The sequence below is a fragment of the Gavialis gangeticus genome, unplaced genomic scaffold (genome assembly GCF_001723915.1).
Source record: "Gavialis gangeticus isolate Ggan-Ray unplaced genomic scaffold, GavGan_comp1, whole genome shotgun sequence".
NCBI lineage: Eukaryota > Metazoa > Chordata > Crocodylia > Gavialidae > Gavialis > Gavialis gangeticus.
Window position 1 is genome coordinate 178,435,864 of NW_017729032.1, and position 7,763 is coordinate 178,443,626.

Genomic DNA, 7,763 nt, shown 5'->3' on the forward strand with positions numbered 1-7,763 from the left:
CCCCCCCCCCCACACACACCCACACACACACACCCACCCCTCCCTTGGCGCACAGCCCCTTCCACCAGTGGCAGCAGCAGGCGGTCTGCACAGGCTCTGATACCTGGCAGTGTATGGCTCCATTGCTGCTTCAGGCTTATGCACCCTTCTTCTGGCCTGGGCACATAAGCCCAAAAGCTTCTGGAAAAAGACATTTTTTTTTGCGATTTCTTAGTTGGTATAATAAAAGGTATCACCTCTGAACCGAGCGTTCTAGATTTTTACATTTCTTTTCGTCTTAGTGCTCATGAGGTCACAAGAACAGCTCATCCACTGACATCAATAAGGTCATTTATTTTACATAGACACTATATTAATATAGTGACCCCCAAGATGGTCTTCCACTATTTTAACTGAGAACTGTATTTGTCTTTAATGATCAATGTATTAAATACTTATATAGTAAAATCTCTGCTATCTAGTATTTAAACAACCGGAATACTTTACTAACTTGAATTTCCGGCCATCTGGCCAGACGTGGGGGGGAAAACTTGCACGTAGAGGCTGCTGTCACCACCCACCACTGTCGCTGATCCACATGTGGCTGCTGCCACCCTGCACCCCCCCCCCCCCGTTCCACCGGCCGAACATCGGGGATGGGGCGGGGAAGAAAAGCTTGCATATGGCAGCTGTGCTGCTGCTTTGCATGCACTGCCCTGAGCACCGCTCAACCGTGCTGCCGTCGCTCCATGCTGCACCCTGCAGCAGCCGTGTGCAGCCACTGCCACCCCCACAGCTCCACGTTACCTTAAAACCCTGCTGAGTTATTTCAGACAACCGGAGTTTTTACATAACCAGCAATCCCCTTACCCCAGGGATGCCAGATAATAGAGATTTCACTGTAACAACAACATGATTCTTTAATATTCCTATGATTACTCCTATTATTTATTCACCCTATATGCTAGATCTACTTCTTAGACACATTGTGGACCTTTTTATGGTGGCTTCAAGAACAGTGGAAGGAAAGCACATTAGGGAATCTATACAGGACAACTGCTTTAAGCAAATCCAACTACAAGGAAAAATACACTCAAATCAAACAAAATTTTATGAAAAGATTATTAGTTCCTTCTTGTGAAGTCACACTTCTGGAGCTGTAGAAATACACCTTAACTTCTCTATCACCACACAGAAATGAAGCAACCAATATAAAACAAACATAAACAAGGCACGCTTTTGTAGCATGGTTCAGAAGTTTTACTGGCATGCATTAGGCTGAATCTATAAGTGAAAGTTAAAGAAAATAAGAGCTGATAAAACCTCAGAACAACCCTACTCTCTCTTATTTACGGCATATTATTTTAACTGTTTTAAACTTTTAATACAATCCAATGCCATCAAACAATACACCATATTTACTCAGCTATAAGACAGCCCTGACTATAAGATGATTCCCCAATAATTATATTTTAAATATGGAAAATTTATAAAATTTGTTATAATATTCCACTACAGAATCTAAGTATTGGAGGTCTGCCTTGAATTTGAACCCTGCCTCCCATTGCTCTAGTAGTGAAAAAAAATAGGGGAAGGGGGGGCAGGTAGCCCCCTTGCCCTCTGCCTCCCCTCAACTTCTTCCCCCATCCTTGCTGTCAGATCCTGCTCTCCCTGAGCACAGGGAAGTGAGGAACAAAATTTGAAAGCACAGATCTTAAACATTTGTAGAAATTAGCATACAGTATACTATAGACTTGGTTCATCTAACATTGATGCATTTTATCTTTTTTGAAATGGCTGCAAGTTTCAGCACAGGTACTCCATTAAGACACTTTTAAGCAGCACTTTGACACCCAACTATGCATGATATTAGTCCAAAGCCAAAAGGCTTGTGATTTACCCTATTGGGCTGGGCCCCACTAAAGTCAACAGGATTTCAAGCCACAGGTGAACCCACAACTCAGCACTGCTCAGTACAAGTATGTACTCCAGACACCCCCAACAAATGATTCATGGGCTAGTTAACCCCCCACTCATGACATGAGCTGGGTGTTCTTGTCATGAGACCTGGGACCCTCCAAAAATTTATTTGCAGATGGCACACAGAGCAATCTGGTCCAGCTTCACCTCATAGAGAGCGGAACCACACTAACAAAATAAAACACGCTGCGATGACAGAGAGATTTTTAGTGAACTATCTGGGGTCCCACTTGGCGATATTTGCCAAACATTTAAGGCTGGTGAAGAAACAGGAATCATTGCAAATGGGAAAGGAAGGCGCAACTCAGCTGTGGGAGTAAAGAGGAAGTCAGAAGGTATGCAACGTAGTGGCTTACCATGACTTTAAAAAGAGAGACAGCACTGAGGGGGGACTGCAGTCAATGGGCACTATCATTTATCTTCTCAGCAGGGATCCCAGTTTTCTCCGATTAAAAAAATCCCCAATTACCTAGCAGGGGGAACACCATGACCACTAAGGTGGCTTTCCTAGTTGCATGGGAAAACCATTTTTTGGCAGGGGGTATGTACCTGACTGGGGTAATACATAGACAGCCTCCCACTTTCACTTCCAGTGGGAAGATTTTGGCTATACACCGACTTTATGGAAATGGGAGATTCCTCCCTAGCTTACTCCTGCAGCCATCCGGTTGAGGGAAAGCAAAAAACTCAGGGGTATCCAAACCCCAAGGCTCCAAGCTTTAGGATGCCCACCAAAGGATTTGGAAGCATCTGAAGCCCCAGTTGGGGGTGGAAGATGCTTGTTGGTACCAGGGCCACATATGGTTCTTGAACTACTCACAGACTTGGAATTGATTAGGCTGATTTGGCCTGGAACACAAAAAAAATTCCTTAGAAAAAAAACAAACAAAAAAACCCAAATCCTCAATTTTCAGATTAAAAAAAAAGTAACCCACATTTCACATTTTTCCATGATTAAAACGAAACACCACATTATATATATATATATGGATCCCTTCTTATCAGATGGGCGGCATTAACCTATCCTTGTGGTAGGTTTCCAGAAGCATGTTTACCTAATATGGGCCATCTGTTTTATAGTCATGCTCAGTCTTGGTTGCATTTAATCAACTTCATAGTTGGTTTCTATGACTTAGAACATGCTACTTTTGGCAACCGTTTAATGAGACAATGTCCTTAATGAGGTTTCCTTGTATACAGATGTAAGACAAGGGGCTCTCCCCACATGCTGACTGGAAGAAAAAACCCTGTCTTGTATTCGAATAGATATGGTAAATGAATGACAATTCAATTAACATTACATAAAACATGCCTGAATAAAGTTTTCATAAGCAGGATCTCATCCAATATTTTATAGTATCTTTTGGTCCCCTGAAGACAGATAAACATTTATTCAATAATTCAAAATATATAACTAATATCTGTCTAACTGGTACATCAAATAATTGAATTCTCAATTTGAGTCAAAATTATTGTATTGTATTATCTGGCTTTGAGTAAAAGATTGTGAAATAAATTACCTAATCTCAAATAAAAAGTAGTAAAAATAACCCTACTTGCTCCACAATAAGTGTCTTCAGATACTTCTATCCTGTAATAATGCAAACAAGAACAACAGTAGGGCTGATCTTGGCAGGTGTGCCACAAATTAGCCCCACAGCCTTCCCAAGTGCCATTTCAAACCCTTCTCGCAAGTGGATCAGCTGCTCTGCTTTCTGCTCCTTGCCCTATCTGCCACTGCACTGCCTGTCCCCTCCTTGTTCTTTGGCCACAGTTTGGCTACCCCTGAGCTATGAGAACTAAGTACAAAGACCCAGGAATCATCTAACCTAACACCGAAATGTGAATTTTAGGAAATCTGAGTAGGTTTGAATCAACTGGATTGGAGTAATTTATTTGTGGGCAGGTGCTACTACAGCACGTTTCCACAGTATTTGAGCATTTCAGACTTTAATGGATGTATTTAGTAACAAGCACTAGATAACAAGAAAAAGAGAAATTTGCTTAAGGTTTTGGGAGATGTGGCAGAGCAAGAACAAAAGAACAGAACCAAGGTTTCACATCCCAAATCAACACCTTAAATCAGAAAAATGTTACTTCTTCTATTTGGTCAGGATATCAGGATTGACACATCTACTTGCCTAAAATGGCATAAAATCTCCAATAAACACAACTAGTAAGGACCTATGTTTCACATCTGAATCTAAAAGTAGAGCAAGGTAGTTATCCATGTTAGTCTGAAGCCAGGCATAAGATAGGGCATGATGGCATCTTAAAGACTAAATGGTTCAAGTTTTCATAGGTGACAGCCTACTTTGTCAGATACTGCCTGATCTATACTTTGAGAGTACTGACAAAGTACGGTGTTGCCCATGAAAGCTTATGACTCTCTGAGCCAGTTAGTCTTTCACGGGGTTTACAGACATGGAAAAAAAACCCCAAAAACCCAGTGCTTTACTTTCAGCTCAGCATGCCCCTGTGCCAAGTGCAGCGCGTGTCCAGAAAAGAAATCGTGTCAGTTTAACCAGGCTCCCCAGTGTCTATATAGATGGCGCGCTTCAGCAGGGCTTTTTGGTACTTTTATCTAATAGCTGATTGAATCAGCTATTAGATAAAAGTGCCAAAAAGCGCCGCAGAAGCACACTAGCTATTCAGACGCGGGGGAGCTGGGACACGATTCCTCTTCTAGTAAAGTGCTGTTACATTCCTAGGAATATAATCAAAAGACATTTTCTACGAAAGCATAAAATTAAGCACATATATAAGATTTTAAAAGACCGCTGTCTACAGATGTGACAGTTTGTCCCAATTTGACTTCAACAGACATTATGTAGTCCTTAAGAAGTGTTTCTCTTCTGTACCAATATGTGCAAGACTGTGCTAGATATCAACTTTATTATCCAAGACTACTACTATCTTTCACGTTTAATAAATAAGAACAGGGAAATGTACTTGTCTACAGACGCAAAAACAGTATTTCACTAGTTTATATTTGAAGGTTACGCATACAAGAATTCTGGCTTTTAGAGTTGGTGTAAGTAAAAGATTCAATTCAGAAATTGATTTTTAAGTACCCTTCACCATGAAGAGCTGCTCACTCAATACTGTACAGGGTGATGGAGAGCTGCTCACTCCATACAATTTGTTTTTTGTTTTTTTAAACCTGTTTATTCACCTACATGAAAACCTCTCAAACTATCACGCAAGGGACCAATAAAAAAAATAAATAAAGGCAGGTTATCATTTTACACAGATGAGGAAAATATTTATGCTAGTAGCTACTTGTGGGGGATCTTTCTTTAGGTTTCAGCGTTCCAGGATTTTACTGTTTGTTTTAAAAATTGCTACTGCTAGCATTATTTTTATGCAGCATTGTTATTATCTTTATAAGCATACAGTCCTACAGCCAATATATATAGCTGTTTTCTTTTAATCAAGTTTCCAGTTGAGAAGTTCTCTCCGATAGGAAATTCTTGTGGCATAAATAGTATTCAAGAATTCCCTCTACTTTCAAACAAATAAAGCAGCACGTGTTTAACTTTTGAAATGTAGAGATAATAGGAAAAAAGCTGAATGCGACTCTCTACTACTTCTTTACATGCAAGGACAAGTTACCACTAACTTAGAATGCAAGATACTTTAAAACATTAAAAGTAACTGCTGCACAATTTTAATATCACACATGCTTTAGTAATATTTTGTTAAGAATGTAATATTTCTATGTAAGAAAGTTGGGGGGGGGAAGTTACCATATATCAAAAGACTGACTCACTGGCCTTACTGGTGGGTTTTAACTAAAAAAAGTTTTCAATATTTAAAATGAAATTGCAGTAGAACATCTGAACTGACTGTTGAAAAAGATAAAATATGACAACATTGGTGGGATGAGATACGGGAATGTTCATAGGTGAATGAAAAAAATGCATCCAAAAAGTAACACCGAAAGTTAAGTAAATAAACAACTCAGAGGTCAAGGCTTAATACATATGTTCTTATTTAATACATGCTGATAAACCAGGGGCAGGCAATTATTTTGGGCTGAGGGCTGCATGGGTAGCTCCGTCCCTCGACCGGTGCCCCGCCCCTCAACAGATGCCCCACCCCCTGGTCACCGTCTTGGGACCAATGTCTTGGGACCAATGTCCCAGGGCCACCACTGTTGGGCCCAGAGCGAGGTGCAGGTTGGCAGGGGTCTGTGGAGCCAGGCTGGGCTGCACCAGCAGGGAGTGGGGAGCTGGCCCGGCTCCAGAGAGCCCCTGCTGGCTGGGACCCTGTACTCCTGCCGCCCTGCCAGCGCTGGCCCTGGGACAGTGGTGCAGCCTCATATTCCCAGATTCCAGCATCCGCTCACTCCTAGTGCCCCCCAGCCCCACAGTACAGGTGGGAAGCGGTGCACAGCCCTGACCCCATGCTCGCTGGCAGGGAAGGAGCTGGTGCTCAGCATGGGGAAAAGCGGCCCCTCCCCCAACCTGTGGCCAGCGCTCCCTGCTGCAGCTGCTCACAGCCCGCACAGGGCTGTCGTGAACAGGCACAGGCAGCCCCACACAGGCTGCAAGCAACTGTAGTGTGGGGCGCCAAGCACGGGGCAGGCGAGGGGCCACTTTTCCCTGCGCTCAGCACCAGCTCGTAACCAACCTCCGCTGCCAGCCTGGGACCCATGCCAGCTCTGGGCTCGCTCATGCACTGGGCAGCCCAGAGGCAGCAGTGGCAAACACTGCCCAGTGTGGTAAGCGGAGGGGGGCGGGCATTTCTCCACACCGAGCAGCTGCTCCCACCATGGCGCAGCCTTGCCGGGCAAGCCCAGAGCTGGCACAGGGCCCAGGCTGGCAGCGGGTGTGGGTTACAAGTTGGTGCTGAGTGTGGGGAAAAGTGGCCCCTCGCCAGCCCCATGGCCAGCACCCCATGCTGCAGCCACTCACAGCCCGCATGGGGCTGCCTGTGCCTGCTCTAGACAGCCCCATGTAGGCTGCAAGGGGCTGCAGCAGGGAGCAGCAGCCATGGGGTGGGGGAAAGGCTGCTTTTCCCCATGCTCATCTTTTCCCTGTGGTCCTCCCCTGACCTCCCCACCCCCACCCCCACCCCACTTACCTGAGTTCCTGGTGCCAGTGAAGCCACATGTTCCCAGGCCAGGAGACCCTGCTGGGGCTTCTGGCTTTGGAAGGTGCGGCTGGGTGGGCCATGCTGTTGCAGGAGCCCAGCAGGGCTTCCCTTGGGTCTTACTGCCCCTGGTTCCTGTCCTTTTTGACAGGCACCAAGGGCAGATAAATATTAATTTTCTAAATTTTTTAGGGGCCCCACAGGCCAGCTAGAATGACCTTGTGGGCCAGATCCGGCCCACAGACTGTATTTTGCCCACCCCTGTGATAACAAGTTGAATTGCATTCTAAGTCATATAACATGATTTTTACTCAAAAATAACACAAACATATTTTGGCTATTCAAGAAGATAAATTAATGAGTACAAACATAACTGCATAAATTGGTGAAAGGAAACAAGTCAGAGGTAATGAGATGAGTAAGAAGGGCTGTCAAAAGCCAAACACTACTTCTCAAAAAGGCAGGTCTCTAATAACCAAGTACTTAAAAGTAAGAATTACAATAAGACAGATGTCTTGAATACTTGGTCGACCATTGGCTTGAGTTCTGATTTAACAGAACACTTAAGCATTTGGAGTCAATTGAAGCATGTACTTGATAAATCTGCTAAACAAGGATTTACTCTGCACATACTGAAGTTTTACTAAATTAGGGTTTGAATGAGAAAACCTACAAATGCAAACTCTAAATAATTAAATATTAACAAA

At 43.7% G+C, this 7,763-nt stretch overlaps 1 protein-coding gene across 7 annotated transcripts in view; it reads right to left on the bottom strand.

The window, feature by feature from the left end:
- Positions 1 to 7,763, bottom strand: part of AP1S2 (adaptor related protein complex 1 sigma 2 subunit) — a 54,811-nt gene that overhangs the window by 20,122 nt on the left and 26,926 nt on the right. The window lies entirely within an intron of this gene.